Source organism: Pristis pectinata, chromosome 2 (assembly GCF_009764475.1).
Source record: "Pristis pectinata isolate sPriPec2 chromosome 2, sPriPec2.1.pri, whole genome shotgun sequence".
NCBI classification, from domain to species: Eukaryota; Metazoa; Chordata; class Chondrichthyes; order Rhinopristiformes; family Pristidae; genus Pristis; species Pristis pectinata.
This window is the reverse complement of record NC_067406.1, coordinates 58,719,900-58,735,490: the sequence shown is the minus strand read 5'-3', so window position 1 is coordinate 58,735,490 and position 15,591 is coordinate 58,719,900.

Sequence of the window (15,591 nt, the reverse complement as noted above, 5' to 3'; positions counted from 1 at the left end):
AAGCATTACAGATCTATATTTTGCCACAAATATATTTATTGCACACTTAGGTACATGAATAATTTTTCCAGAAACCAGGGTTAAGATGCTTTCAGTTTATAATTTACCGATGATATGCATACAAATGATTAATTAAATCAATTATCCAATCTGGTGCTGGAATTGAAACCCTGCAATTGGAGCCATACTACCACAAAACTTGAGCTTTATGCAAAATGTGCAAATTCACAACAACAGCAGTGGCCTAACCAACGATATAAAAAGCAACAAAGGTGGATTCAAAAGAATTAAAAAGATAAATCCCTCGACTTACTAATATTAAACAAGGAAGAGAAAAAGATTTAAATTAACAAGGCTGGGATGCAGTAGGTTGACTGAGAGCCTACATATTTGCCAATGGCTGTTGAGAAAGCCTTGACCCCAGAATGATTACACAGTCCCTTTAAGAGCCATGCTTTTTAATATAATTAGGCCTGGAGTAGGAAGGGACCTCCAGATTCCCAGAAGCAGCCTGTGAAAGAAGCTGGAATCTGAGGATATGAAAGATAGATTAGCGGTCTTGCTTTATGTTATGTGGATTAAGTTGTTCAAAGCTGACTCTTTATATGGAAAGGGAAGTCCAGGATGGTCAAGTTCTGTTTAAGTAGCTATACTACATTCTTTCACTCTTCGTGCTACCAGTTAAAGAGGATTGAAACTTTCCTGGTGAATATGCATATTTTACATGATCTGGATATCAGGTCAATTGAATTGCCACAGAATGGAACAAGTACTAAGTCACTAGGAAGACCATGTTAATCTTGGGCTGAACATTGAGAGAGAAAGGCAGAGTCTAGAAGATATCATTGAGGGAGATAGCATAAAAGATAAAGTTACATTCGGTTCGGTTCGGTAAAGTTCAGTTCTCTTCTTTACGTAGACTATTCACGAAGCACTCAAGAAAACATTCAAGGTGGCAGAGTGGTGCAGCTGGAGCTTTGAGGCATCAGCCCCAAGAGGGCTGAATGAGCTGCTTCCATGCTGTATGACTCTATGAAAGTTTATCTATCTGTTGCCACTAAGTCATGAGAAGAAACTGCCAAATGTGGAATGGGAGGACATGATGTGACCTTTTAGTCCACAGACCCCGATGTCTGGACTGAGAGCCATTCTCCAGGTGCCCCTCTCTAGGGACTTTTACTGCTGACCTTCGCTGTGTTTGCAGAATCAGGAGGTAGTTTCTACATTTGGGTATTTACACTGGAAGCTCACTCATCAGGGGTACATCTCCCATCTCTTTTGCCAGCCACAATAGAAAAGAAAGAACTGACAGTGGGCAGGCACTACTTTAAGGACTGATAGTCCCACAAGACCTGCATCAAATTCTTCCTTTCAAATGGGACCAGTTATTGCATCCGGGCAGCCTGAATCATGGCTAAACTCCAGACCTGAAACTGGAGCAGGACCTCTGCACTGCTGCAGGCAATACTTGTTTTCTATTTTTCTCACAAGATACGAGGCATCCAATGGATTTCAGGCTCGAGCAGTGGAAACTTGCAGACTACATGTTCCATAAGACCATAAGACAAAGGAGCAGAAGTCGGCCATTCGGTCCATTGAGTCTGCTCTGCCATTCTATCATGAGCTGATCCATTCTCCCATTTAGCCCCAATCCCCCACCTTCTCGCCATAACCTTTGATGCTGCCTGCGGCAACAAATGCCACAGATTCACCACTCTCTGGCTAAAGAAATTTCTCCCCATCTCTGTTCTGAATGGGCGTCCTTCAATCCTGAAGTCGTGCCCTCTTGTACTAGACTCCCCTAGAAACAACTTTGCTGCATCTACTCTGTCCAGGCCTTTTAACGTACAAAATGTTTCTATGAGGTCTCCCCTCATTCTTCTCAACTCCAAGGAGTATAGCCCAAGAGCCGTCAAATGTTCCTCATATGTTAACCCTCTCATTCCTGGAATCATTCTATTGAATTTTTCCTGAACGCTCTCTAACGTCAGCACATTGTTTCTTAAATAAGAAACCCAAAACTGCACACAGTACTCCAAGTGAGGTCTTACCAATGCCTTATAGAGCCTCAACATCACATCCCTGCTCTTCTATTCCTCTAGAAATGAATGCCAACATTGCATTCGCCTTCTTCACCACCGACTCAACCTGGAGGTTAACTTTTAGGGTATCCTGCACAAGGACTCCCAGGTCCCTTTGCATCTCTGAATTTTCTCCGTATTTGAATAATGGTCTGCCCATTTATTTCTTCTACCAAAGTGCATGACCATATGCTTTCCGACACTGTATTTCATTTGCCACTTCTTTGCCCATTCTCCAGGTCTATCCAAGTCTCTCTGCAGACTCTCCATTTCCTCAATACTACTAGCCCCTCCACCTCCTTGTTCCACCCCCCTTGGCCAAGACCCATCTGATACAGACAGCTTTATTTGGAACAAATTATGAATCAGTCTAAGCAAAGATCCCTTGAAAGCTAAGTATAGCCAGGCATTGCCTAACTTACAATCCCTTTATCATGAACCCAATAGATTTATGCTGGGTGTTGAATTGTTTGAACTAATCACAATTAATAAAGAAATGCAGTTAATAGGCAAAGTCATTGTCCAGTGTGGTTTGTCATGTGCTGCATTTAATTTGGTTTAATTGCCAACAGAGTAGATTGGAAGACCAGGGCCAATTCATAACCATTATTGAAGTATACTGTAATATTCTTGTCTTTTCTAAGATTGCCCATGAAATTTTGAATGCTGTATATCGTATCACTTTCTTCGACGAATCTGTCTTTTACACCACTGATAGCATTTTGCCTTGAGATTTAGAAAAGCTTTTGGCAACTTGCCTAAGAAGTGAACAGCAAACACCATCCACTAATTATTTTTACATACTCAGCTTATTTGAAATCTGCCACAGTAAGATCTATTTTAAATTAAACTTTTTTAATTTTTTTAAATTTTTTTTTAAATTTGAAAGAAAAATTCCTTTTAATTTTTAAATGTTTTTAAATTTTATTTACAGCATGGTAACAGCCCTTCTGGCCCAATGAGTCCGTGCCGCTCATTTTAAACCCAAATTAACCTACCCGTACATCTTTGCAATGTGGGAGGAAGCCGGAGCACCCGGAGGAAACTCACGCAGACACGGGAGAACGTACAAACTCCTTACAGACAGCGACGGGAATCAAACCCCGATCATTGGCACTGTAATAGCGTCGCGCTAACTGCTACGCTACCATGCCACCCCAATGTTTCCAAATATTTCTGTATTTCCTTATGACCTAGAAGGATACCATTTCAGCCCATTGCATCTATGCTGGTTTACAGAGCAATTCTATTCCCACACTATTTGTTTTTTCCTTATAATCTATTCTCCCCACATTCCCATCAACACCCCCCCCCCCCACCCCACCCCCAGATTCCACCGTTCAGCTACATACTATGGGCAATTTACGATAGCCAATTAACCTACCAAACCACATGTTTTTGAGACTGGGAGGAAAGCAGAGCACCTGGGAACACTGACACGTTCTCAGGGAAAATGTGCAAACTCTATGTAGATAGTGCCAGAGGTTAGGATTGAACCTGGGTTACTGGACCTAAGAGGCAGCACCTCTTCTAGCTGTGCCACTGTGCCACCCAAATTTTAACTTGTCTTTTGTGCAACCAGGAGAAGCTGCAGTGCAGGATGTTGCTTTTTGACCATTCATAGAACATCACAGCGCAGTACAGGCCCTTCGGCCCACTATGTTGTGCCGACACTTTACCTTGCTCTAAGATCTATCTAACAGTTCCCTCCCACATAGCCCCCTATTTTTCTATCATTCATGTGTCTATCTAAGAGTCTCTTAAATGTCCCTAATGTATTTGCCTCCACAACCTCTGCTGGCAGTGCATTCCACGCACCCACCACTCTCTGTGTAAAAGAAACTTACCTCTGACATCCCCCTTATACCTTCCTCCAATCGCCTTGTGCCCCCTCGTGTTAGCCATTTTCACCTGGGAAGAAGTCTCTGACCTGTCCACTCGATCTATGCCTCTTATCATTATGTACATCTCTATCAAGTCTCCTCTCATCCTCCTCTCCAAAGAGAAAAGCCCTAGCTCACTCAGCCTATCCTCGTAAAACATGCTCTCCAATCCAGGCAGCATCCTCGTAAATCTCATCTCCTCCCTCTCTATAGCTTCCACATCCTTCCTGTAATGAGGCAACCAGAACTGAACACAATACTCTGTATGGTCTAACCAGAGTTCTATAGAGCTGCAACATTACCTCGTGGCTCTTGAACTCAGTACCCTGACTAATGAAGGCCAACACACCATACGCCTTCTTAACAACCCTATCGACCTGCGCGGCAACCTTGAGTGATCTATGGATGTGGGCCCCAAGATACCTCTGTTCCTCCATTCCTTACTTGAATGTGCACCTAAGCAAAATTAGTAAGGGAACAACTACTTTTTAGATTCTGGTAAAGGGCTCCCAGGAATTCCTGAATTTTGAATGTTTGAACAATCAGTTTTAAAAAAGAACTTGTTCATTTGCAACTTAACCATTTTCTGGTTTGAATAAGCAATTAAAAAAACATAGATTCCTGCAAATAAATAAGTTTGAAATGGGAATCTGAAAGGCACTTGGATTATAAGGACCTGAAATGCATTTGGAACTTCTGAGGGGTTCTCTCAGTTTTAGGAATTTGGGGGAAAATTTGAGGGATGCTGTAAATAGTTAAATTTCGTTATTTACATTGTTTCCGCAGGAGATTAGAAGAACCCAATGGAAATTTTCTCCCACTGTGTCAGGATTTAAAGGAATAATCATTGAATCAAAATTATACAAAATAGCCAGACTTTGTCATATATTCATGTTCCTTATGACATTAAATAAATTTACCTTCATTGACGATCTTTCAGTTGAACAAAATTGTGGAACATTTGGGTACAGATTCAAGCTTTCAAGTAGCAAGGTGGTGAATGGATAAAATAGTCCTCAGGAAGGTCACGACAGGTTCTGTGGAATTTACTTAAGGAAGAAACATTCCTTAAGTAAATTCCACAGTGGGTTACTAAGGGAGAAATACATTCTGGGCATTTAATCCTTGTTCTCTTTTTTCATGTTGTCATAGCAGGAAATGAAAAAGAAAAGCCCCTCATCATTGTGTGTAAAAAAAACAAAAAGGTAGAAAAAAATGGAAAATTCTTCAAATAAAAAAAAGCCCAATGGATGTAATTTTCAATTTAATATAATCAGTCTTTCGCTTATGATCCTTTCTTCTCCACAAAGATAAAACATTCAATTTGCATGTGTTACACTGAGCTCCTGGAAACTTGCTTCTTTAATTCTGCAGCCAATTCCTGTTCTGCCCTGTCTGTCCTTGTCCTCCTCTCCTGATCCAATGAAATTTAATGCAAGATTGAGGAATAACATCCTATTTTTCTGTTGGACACTTCATATCCCTCCGACCTTAAAGTTTTGTCTAACATCTTTAGATCTCAGCTACTGCTCTAACTCCATCTAAAAGTTTGCAGATGACACCACTGTAATGGGTTGAATCTCAAATAACGATGAGTCGGTGTACAGGAAGGAGATGGAGAACTTATTGAAATGGTGTCATGACAACAACCTTTCCCTTAATGTCAGCTAAACCAAAGAGCTGGTCATTGACTTCAGGAAGGGGGCTGGTGCACACGGTCCTGTCTACATCAAAGGCGCTGAGGTCAAGAGGGTTGAAAGCTTCAAGTTCCTAGGAGTGAACATCACCAATAGCCTGTCCTGGTCCAACCACGTAGATGCCACGGCCAAGAAAGCTCACCAGTGTGTCTACTTCCTCAGGAGGCTAAAGAAATGTGGCATGTCCCCTTTGACCTTCACCAATATTTATAGATGCGCCGTAGAAAGCATCCTATCTGGATGCAGCACGGCTTGGTATGGCAACTGCTCTGCCTGAGACAGCAAGAAGCTGCAGAAAATTGTGGATACAGCTCAGCACATCACAGAAACCAGCCTCCCCTCCATGGACTTTTTCTACACTTCTCACTGCCTCAGTAAAGTAGCCGATGTAATCAAAGACCCCACCCACCCAGGACATTCTCTCTTCTCCCCCCTCCCATTGGGCAGAAGATTCAAAAGCCTGAAAGCATGTACGACCAGGTTCAAGGACAGCTACTATCCAGTGTTATAAGACCATTGAATGGTTCACAGTACAATAAGATGGACTCTTGACCTCACAATCTACCTTGTTATGGCCTTGTACTTTATTGTCTGCCTGCACTGCACTTTCTCTGTAACTGTAACACTTTATTCTGCATTCTGTTATTGTTTTCCCTTATACTACCTCAATGCACTGATATGATGAAATGATCTGTGTGGATGGCATGCAAAACAAAGTATCTATTCACCAGTTTAGTTTTCTTTTGGACAAACAACTGGCCACAACAAACTGAATTTTGTCTTTTGGGTGAGATGTTAACTGTCAACTGTCTTAACTATTTTTTAGAAAAATGTACCATGACTATTTTGAAGAAGTTACCTCCAATTTCCTGGCCAATATTCATCCCTCTGTCAACATCAATAAAACACATTTTATCAGGTCATTATTGCACCATTCCCTGAGAGAGCTAGCTGTCTGCAAATTGGCTGCTGTGTTTCTGGTAATGACAATAAAATTTCTTCATTTTTTTGTAAAGCACTTTGGGGTATCCAGAGGCTATGAAAGGTGGGATTATTTCAGTTAATATCACACTTGGTTTATGAGCTCAACTCAATAATTACCTCTGGGACCAATTCCAGTAGCACCCAAACTGTGTAACTAAATCACCATGGTCAGCATCGACAGTACATTACATCTGCCATGAAGTTAATCCGTTACACCCTGAATACTTTCCACATGATTTTGTTATAGAATCAGTCAAGCTCCTGCTCCTCCAGCTGGCTAGCGCTGAATAGCCTTAATAACTCGAGCTGTATTTGTGTGTCCTTATACTTTTCTGCTGATTCCAGTGTTAATGTATTGTGGTCTGAAAATCCTGCTTTAAAGTAAACATTCTATGAGATGATCCACAAATGTACTCATTTATTTTCAGCGCTGACACTACCCCTGACAGTGAAAATCTTCTCCAAGTCATTTGATATTCATTACTTTGCTTTAGTTCCTAATCCCTACAAGGCTGAGCTATCCATTCCAATCAGACAAAGCATTTAAAACACATACTGTGCATTTCAGTCTTCAAATGATAATTTAACCACTATTTTACAATGTAAGATTTTGGAACCAAATCATCAATTAATATATGTTTTTAAAATTTCATCTCTTCTGTAAAATATTTGATTTATTGGGTCAGGAACATTTGGCAAAATATAGGTAACATTTTAAAATGTGAAAAGGATTGAACGTTTTATAGTGGGAGGTAGAGAAAACTGTGATTGTGCATATGTTTTATGTTGGCATTAAGCAGGTGAAATGGCATGGAATGTGTTGGAATATGATTTTTAACAGGAAGTGAATGGGCCAGTTTGAGATAAAGTGGGGCTGCGTGGGCAATGTGTTTTCTCCCCACAGTGGAGTGGCAGATGGGGAGGCCAGATGGAAAGTGCGAACATTTAATTTCACTGGTGAGTGGAGCACATTTACAATGACAAATTGGAGAAGATTGTTCTCAATCTTCACTGAGCAATATACATAGGAAGAAAATGAATCTTACATGGCCTTACAAATTAGTCACTTAAATGAATATGGGACTGCATGAAGAGGAGAAATATAACAACTTCTATTTCTTTTTTAAAAGAGGTATATGTTCATACAGATGGACATGTAAAATAGAAGCAGGAGTAAGCCACTTGACCCCTCTACCATTTAACAAGATCATAACCATTGTAACCTTAATTCTACATTCCCATCTACCCTTGCTAACCTGCCATGAATCTATTCAACTCTGCCTTAAAAGTATTCAAAGATTCTGCTTCCAATGACCCTTGAACAAGTATTCCAAAGATCCTCCAAAAGAAAAAAAATGTCATCTCAATTCTCTTTGAAATGAGTTACTTCTTATTCTTAAACAGTGATTCCTTGTTCTTGATTCTCCCACAGGAGGGAATATCATCTCCATATCCACCCTGTTAAGACCTCTTAGGATTTCATGTTTCAGTCAAATCCCTTCTCACTCCAGTGGATACAAGTCTAACCTATCCATCCCATCTTCATAAAGTAACTCATCGTTTCCAGATATTATTCTAGTAAACATTATCTGAGCTGATTCTAATGCATTAACATCCAACCCTAAATAAGATCAATACTATACACAGTACTCCAGATGAGATCCATCCATCTACAAACATATTGAAATGATCTTCACTGCACAACAACTCTAAAGGATATTGTTACGGATTAGGTTACTATTGGTGAATGTCCCTTTAAGACATAGCACAGTATTGTGTGTGTGGCACGATTACGACAACAACAGGAGATGACATGATGACGTTTTTGGAGTAGTCGGTCAAAAGAAGAGAGAGAGAGAGACTCCTGCCTGCTGGTCTCTGTATCAATGGATGAAAAACAGTAACTGTGCCTGTCACTACAATCCACGTATGGATTTTTGGAATAATCCAGTGGAGTCCACTTTGTCGTTAACCTGTAGAAGGAAACAGGTATTTGAGTGGACGGCCACGTCTCGAATGCCTTTTGGGGTGGCAGATACTTCAGAACAAAGCAATGGAGATCATCAGTGATTGAGGTGTCGTATGGGTTCCATTGTGGAACATTTGGATTTCGTAATTACTCTCTATTTCCTCTCTACATTTCCTCTTCGGTCAACGGTGGTTTTGCAGAAACCTTTGCTCACGTTTCACCTTATGGCTTGCTGAACTGAACTTTGAGAACTATTCCTGGACTTGGAGTTTGGGAATTTGCCACACACACACTTCGAGTTTAGTTTTTGGGGTTAATGCTTAAGATCTAACCTTTTTTCCTCTAACATGCTAACATTTTTACTTTTATTTTTCTTATTATTATAAGTAGTTATTAATAAAATAGTTTCTAACACTCATACATGTTGTTTTCTGGAAAGGATGTGCTCAGTAAGTGTAAGGCCTTCAAAGGCGAAATTTTGAGAGTGCAGAGTTTGCATGTTCCTGCCAGGATTAAAGGCAAAGTTAACAAGTATAGGGAACCTTGGTTTTCAAGGGATATTGGCGATCTGGTTAAGAAAAAGAGAGAGGTGTATAGCAGGTATAGGCAACTAGGAACAAATGAGGTACTTGAAGAGTATAGAAAAAGTAAGAAAATACTAAAAAAGGAAATCAGGAAGGCAAAAAGAAGATATGAGGTTGCTTTGGCAGATAATGTGAAGGTAAACCTGAAGGGTTTCTACAAGTATATGAAGAGTAAAAGGATAGTAAGGGACAAAATTGGTCCCCTAGAAGATCAGAGTGTGGAGACTCAGGAGATGGGAAAGATCTTAAACAGTTTTTTTGCATCAGTATTTACTCAGGAAACTAACATAGTGGATATGGAAGGAAGGGAAACAGGCAGTAGTGTCATAGAACATATAGAGATTAAAGAGGAGGAGGTGCTTGCTGCTTTACAGTGAATAAAGGTAGATAAATCCCCTGGGCCTGATAAGATATTTCCTCGGACATTGAGAGAGACTAGTGTAGAAATTGCAGGGGCCCTGGCAGATATATTTAAAATGTCCTTAGCCACGGGTGTGGTGCCGGAGGACTGGAGGGTAGCTCATGTAGTTCTGTTGTTTAAAAAAGGATCTAAAAGTAAACCAGGTACTTACAGGCCAGTGAGCCTGACATCAGTAGTGGGTAAATTATTGGAAGGTGTTCTGAGAGATTGGATATACAAGTATTTGGACAGCCAAGGGATGATTGGGGATAGTCAGCATGGCTTTGTGCGTGGTAGATCGTGTTTAACGAATCTTGTAGAGTTTTTCGAGGAGGTTACCAGGAAAGTAGATGAAGGAAAGGCTGTGGATGTTGTCTACATGGACTTTAGTAAGGCCTTTGACAAGGTCCCACATGGGAGGTTAGTTTAGAAGGTTCAGACACTAGGTATCCATGGAAAGGTTGTAAACTGGATTCGAAATTGGCTGTGTGGGAGAAGACAGAGTGGTAGTGGATGATTGTTTCTCAGACTGGAGGCCTGTGACTAGTGGTGTGCCTCAGGGACCTGTGCTGGGACCATTGTTGTTTGTTGTATATATCAATGATCTAGATGATACTGTGGTAAATTGGATCAGCAAGTTTGCTGATGACACTAAGATTGGAGGCGTAGTGGACAGCGAGGAAGGCTTTCAAAGCTTGCAGAGGGATCTGAACCAACTGGAAGAATGGACCATAAAATGGCAGATGGAATTTAATGCAGACAAGTGTGAGGTGTTGCATTTTGGAAGGACAAATAAAGGTAGGACATACACAGTAAATGGTAGGGCACTGAGGAGTGCAGAGGAACAAAGGGATCTGGGAGTTTAGATACATAATTCCCTGAAAGAAGTGTCGCAGGTAGACAGGGTTGTAAAGAAGGCATTTGGCATCCTGGCATTCTTAAATCAAAGTATTGAGTATAGGAGTTGGGATGTTATGGTGAGGTTGTATAAGACATTGGTGAGGCCAAATTTGGAGTATTGTGTGCAGTTCTGGTCACCTAACTATAGGAAGGATATTTGTAAGATTGAAAGAGTGCAGAGGAGATTTACTAGAATGTTTCCGGGTTTTCAGGAGTTGAGTTACAGGGAAAGACTGAACAGGTTAGAACTTTATTCCTTGGAGCGCAGAAGAATGAGGGGAGATTTGATAGAGGTTTACAAAATTATGAGGGGTATAGACAGAGTTAATGCGAGTAGGCTCCTTCCACCTAGATTAGGAGAGGTAAGTACAAGAGGACATGGCTTTAGGGTGAAAGGGGAAAAGTTTAGGGGGAACATTAGGGGGAACTTCTTCACTCAAAGAGTGGTGGGAGTATGGAATAGGCTGCTATCTGATGTAGTAAATGTGGGCTCAATCTTGAGTTTTAAGAATAAATTGGATAAATACATGGACGGGAGAGGTCTGGAGGGTTATGGACTGGGTGCAGGTAAATGGGACTAGTGGAATACCGTTTCGGCACAGACTAGAAGGGCCGAATGGCCTGTTTTCTGTGCTGTAGTGTTCTACGGTTCTATGACTCGGTGTGTTTCTTTTGTTGCTGGTACGTGACAATATCCAGGGAGCAAAATCAACTACTATATTGACATGACAAAAGCACTTAATGCCTTCAGCTGATTGGGACAATGGAAAACCCTCCTTAAGTTTGACTGCCCTCAGAAATTCATCTGCATCCTACTTCTGTGATCTTAACTATATGGCCTGCAAGAAATCCAATCTCAGTGCAGACAAGAGTCAATCAAGACTGCATCATCACTCCAATACTTTCTCAATCTCTCTCACAGCAATGTTGAACATTTACTAGCATATGGAAAACAATCACGAAGATCCCAAGATGTTTTTTCTTTAACTGACATTCCAAAGGAATGAGAGCCAGGATTTCAAGAATATTTGAAAACCCCATTTGTCAATAAATACGAAGACACAACAAAATGTTGTAAATCTGAAATTAGAGCAGAAATAACAGCAAATCGAAAATGACAGAAGGTCAAGGAACATCTTTAAAACTCATTATGTTCTCTTCAACAGTAACCTCAAAATTTAAATGTGTATTTTAGTACAATTAGAGAAAAAAGTAAAATAAAAGAGGGGTGGTAAGGCTTAAAGTAATTAAAGATTGGGCAATTACAGAGAAAGAGTGGAAGTCTTTAATGACCTTTAATCTTGTTAGGTAAATTAGCAGTCATCAGTGAGGGTAATGGAGAGCCATAAATTGGAAATAGGTTGATGAAAGTAAATATGGGGAAATAAATGGGAGGACCTATATGAAGGAAAATGAAAATGTGACAGGAGGCAAAATAGAGAGAAAGAAGAATGAGAGGAGAAGAAATAGCTAGCAGCAAGTTCAGCAGATATGAAATTATTTCTGAAGACAGTCATTCAGGAGAGAAAAATCAAGCCAACAGCATAGACTCAGTGATGAATGCAGGAAAAGGGTTTGGATGCCAAACAACAACCCACTTCCATTCCCTGAATACCAATTGATTCAGACCATTTTACCAGCAGCCACCTCTATAAGAGGGAATTTAACCTAAGTCTGAAGATACTAAAGGACTAAATTTGGCCTCTGAAAATACCACAAATGTTCTGAGGAACAGTCCTTGTGAACGCTGTTTCTCTTTTCACGGATGCTGCCTGACCTGCTGACTGTTTCCAGAATTTTCTGTTTTTATTTCATCAGCAGTTGTTTGCTAAAGAACCATGCAAAGGAATGAATACCAAAAATAGTTCTGGTCATGATCTGTTAAGAACATATCCAATGAGTGGAGGAAAATTAATTTAAAGGTAATTATCATTGATGATAACATGTATAGGAAACGTGATGAAAAGCTACATAAAACAATTTGTAACTGATGAGTGGGCTGACCCACTGCAAGTGAAATATCTCACAGCTTGCCACATTGTATTCTATCAGGTTAGTTTAGTAACAAGAATAATTAAAGTTAAATGGAAGTTCTCAACTTGTGAAAAAGATAACATTTAAACTCAGTTACATTGTGTGGGGAAAATAATTGCAAATTTAAATTTCTACATCTGTAAAGCCATTTTTCTGGGGCATAAAATAAAGTATCAATGGACTTAACAGAGTGATAGAAGTACCTGGTTCCATTTGCGTTCTCCTCTGTTCTCTCTTCATGTCTTCCCTGAGATTGAGACATTACTCAGCAAGAGCTCTTGCTCTTTTCCTCTTAAATTCTTAGCCATCAGCTTCCTCTCCTGTTCCAGATCTAGTTGGCATCACAGAAACACAATCACAAGAAGGTCACTGTGCAGAATGAGGCCATTTGGCCAGAAGTCTATAATGGCTCACTGTATGAGAGATCCATCTAGTCTCAGTTGCCTGCCTTTTCCACATGGTCCTGAAAATTATTTCCTTCAGCTAGTTATTCAGGTCCCTTTAGAACACTACAATTGAATCTGCCTCCACTAATATCCTGGGAATGCATTCCTGATTGTAAATGGCTGGTGTAAAAAATTATTTTTTTCTCATGTCACTTTTAGGTCATTTGCCAGTCATAGAACATTGGATAAAGAACAATACAGCACAGGAACAGGCCCTTTGGCTCATGATGTCTGTGCTGACCATGATGTCAACTTAAATTCATTCCATCTGCCTGCACATGGACCATATCCCTCCATTCCCTGCCTATTCATGTGCCTGTCTAAATGCCTCTTAGATGTTGCCATTGTATTTGCTTCCACAAGATCCCCCGGCAGTGTGTTCCATCTGAATTCTATGTTCTCAGGTTTTTGACACTTGCGCAATAGGAATAAATTTTCTCCATCTACTCTGTCTACCCCCTTGATGATTTTAAATACCTTAATCAGATGCCCTCTTCTCCATCTTCTGTTCCAAGGAGAAAACTCTAGACTTTCCAGCCTTTTCATGTAACTAAAGCCCCTCATCCCTGGAATCATTTTATGTCCAGTATATAATCCTTACTGTGCCCTGTTTGAGGCCTTCCCATATTTTGTAAAGTGTGTTGCCCAGAATTATACAAAATAATTCACTTGTGGTTGAACCAGTGCCCTAGTAAGATTCATCATGACTTTGTACAATGTGCCTTTCTTTACAAAGCTCAAGATTCTGTCTGTTTTTTTTTAACCACGTTCTCAACCTGTCCTGTCATTTTCTGTTACTTATGCACATAAACTCCTAGGTCCCTCTATTCCTGTAGCCTTTCTAAAATAAAGCCTTCTAATTTATATTGTCTCTTGTAGCGGTCTCTACCGCGGAATGAACACAAGACACTAGTCGTAGAGTTTCAGAACAGAACTGTTTTTTTTTCCCGCCTTGCGTGGGCCTTTTAAGAGAGCCTGTTCCTGCCCACTCAAAACGGCAATGATGTATACGCCACGTCATCAAATCTTTCCCGCGTGCCTCTCGCTCGGGAAAGACGAAGGCCCACCGCCATCTTGGGCCTCGCCACTTCAACGACGCGCGACCCGACTGCCGAGCCGGTTCGCTTGCTCGGACGGTGAGTCGCTATTCAACCCCGCCCCCCCAGAACCGGCGATACGGTCCCCAAGGTCCGTGGGCTGTGTTAGCCGCTGCTTAGGAGGTCGGCCTCTGCGTCATGGTGCTGGAAACTCGATTGGTTGCTATAGATCTAAATGGGCCGGTTTGAGGCGGTCCGTCGTGAAGACCTGCTCCTTGCCCCCAATGTCCAAAATAAAGGTGGACCCATTATTCCTGATGACTTGGAACGGCCCCTCATATGGTCGTTGCAACGGTGCCCGAGGTGTGCCCCTGCGAACGAAAACAAACCTACAGTCTCATAGTTCTTCTGCTCCAGTGTCGATGAGGAAACGCCGCCCGGACTGCTTGTCCTGAACGAATAGGAGGCTTTGACTTGCAGGGTGGGCGGCATCGGTGGGCCTCCGCGCCCCACCTCTGATGGTAGAAACACAGCTGGTTGCCATTGTCGTCATCTGTGTTTCTGGGGTGTGGTCGCCCAGTTGCTGGGACTAGTTTAGGCAGGCGTTGGGCTCGTGGCCTGGCGATTTGGCTGACGGACGAACTGCGCTTGCGTTTGGCCTTCCACAGGACATCTGCCCGGGCAGCCACCTCACGCGGGTTGCTGAAATCAGCATTGGCCAACAGCAGGTGAATGTCATTGGGTAGTTGTTGGAGGAAGGCCTGTTCGAACGTTTGGCAGGGCTTGTGTCCTCGGCCAATGCCAGCATCTCATTCATTAGGGTTGATGGGGATCTGTCCCCCAGGCCATCGAGATGAAGCAGGCGGGTGGTGCGCTCACGACGGGAGAGGCCGAAGGTCCGAATCAGAAGGTCTTTGAAAGCCAGGTACTTATCCTCCGGAGGAGGAGACTGGATGAAGTCACTGACCTGGGCGGCTGTCTCCTGGTCCAAAGAGCTGACCACATGGTAGTACTTTGTGGAGTCGCTTCGGCCTGGTGAAACCAGATGCTGGGATGAAGCGTCCAAAAGGTGGGCAGCTTGAGTGCCACTGCATTGGCTGCTGCGTTGTCGTCCATTGTGCAGGTCCAAAATCCGTTTGGACCGTCGGGGTCACCAATGTAGCAGTCACTACCGCGGAATGAACACAAGACACTAGTCGTAGAGTTTCAGAACAGAACTGGGTTTTTTTCCCGCCTTGCGCGGGCCTTTTAAGAGAGCCTGTTCCTGCCCACTCAAAACGGCAATGACGTATACGCCACGTCATCAACCCTTTCCCGTGCGCGGGTTCTCCCTGTCGCTCGGGGAAGACGAAGGCCCACCGCCATCTTGGGCCTCGCCGCTTCAACGACGCACAAGCCGACCGCCGAGCCGGTTCGCTTGCTCGGACGGTGAGTCGCTACACTCTCCTTATTTTTCCAATGGAAAACTAATACTTCTCATTTTTCTGTGTTAAATTTCATTTGCCACCTATCTAACCATTCTGCCAGTTTGTCTATATCGTCCTGAAGTTTATTACTATTCTACTCACAGTTTACC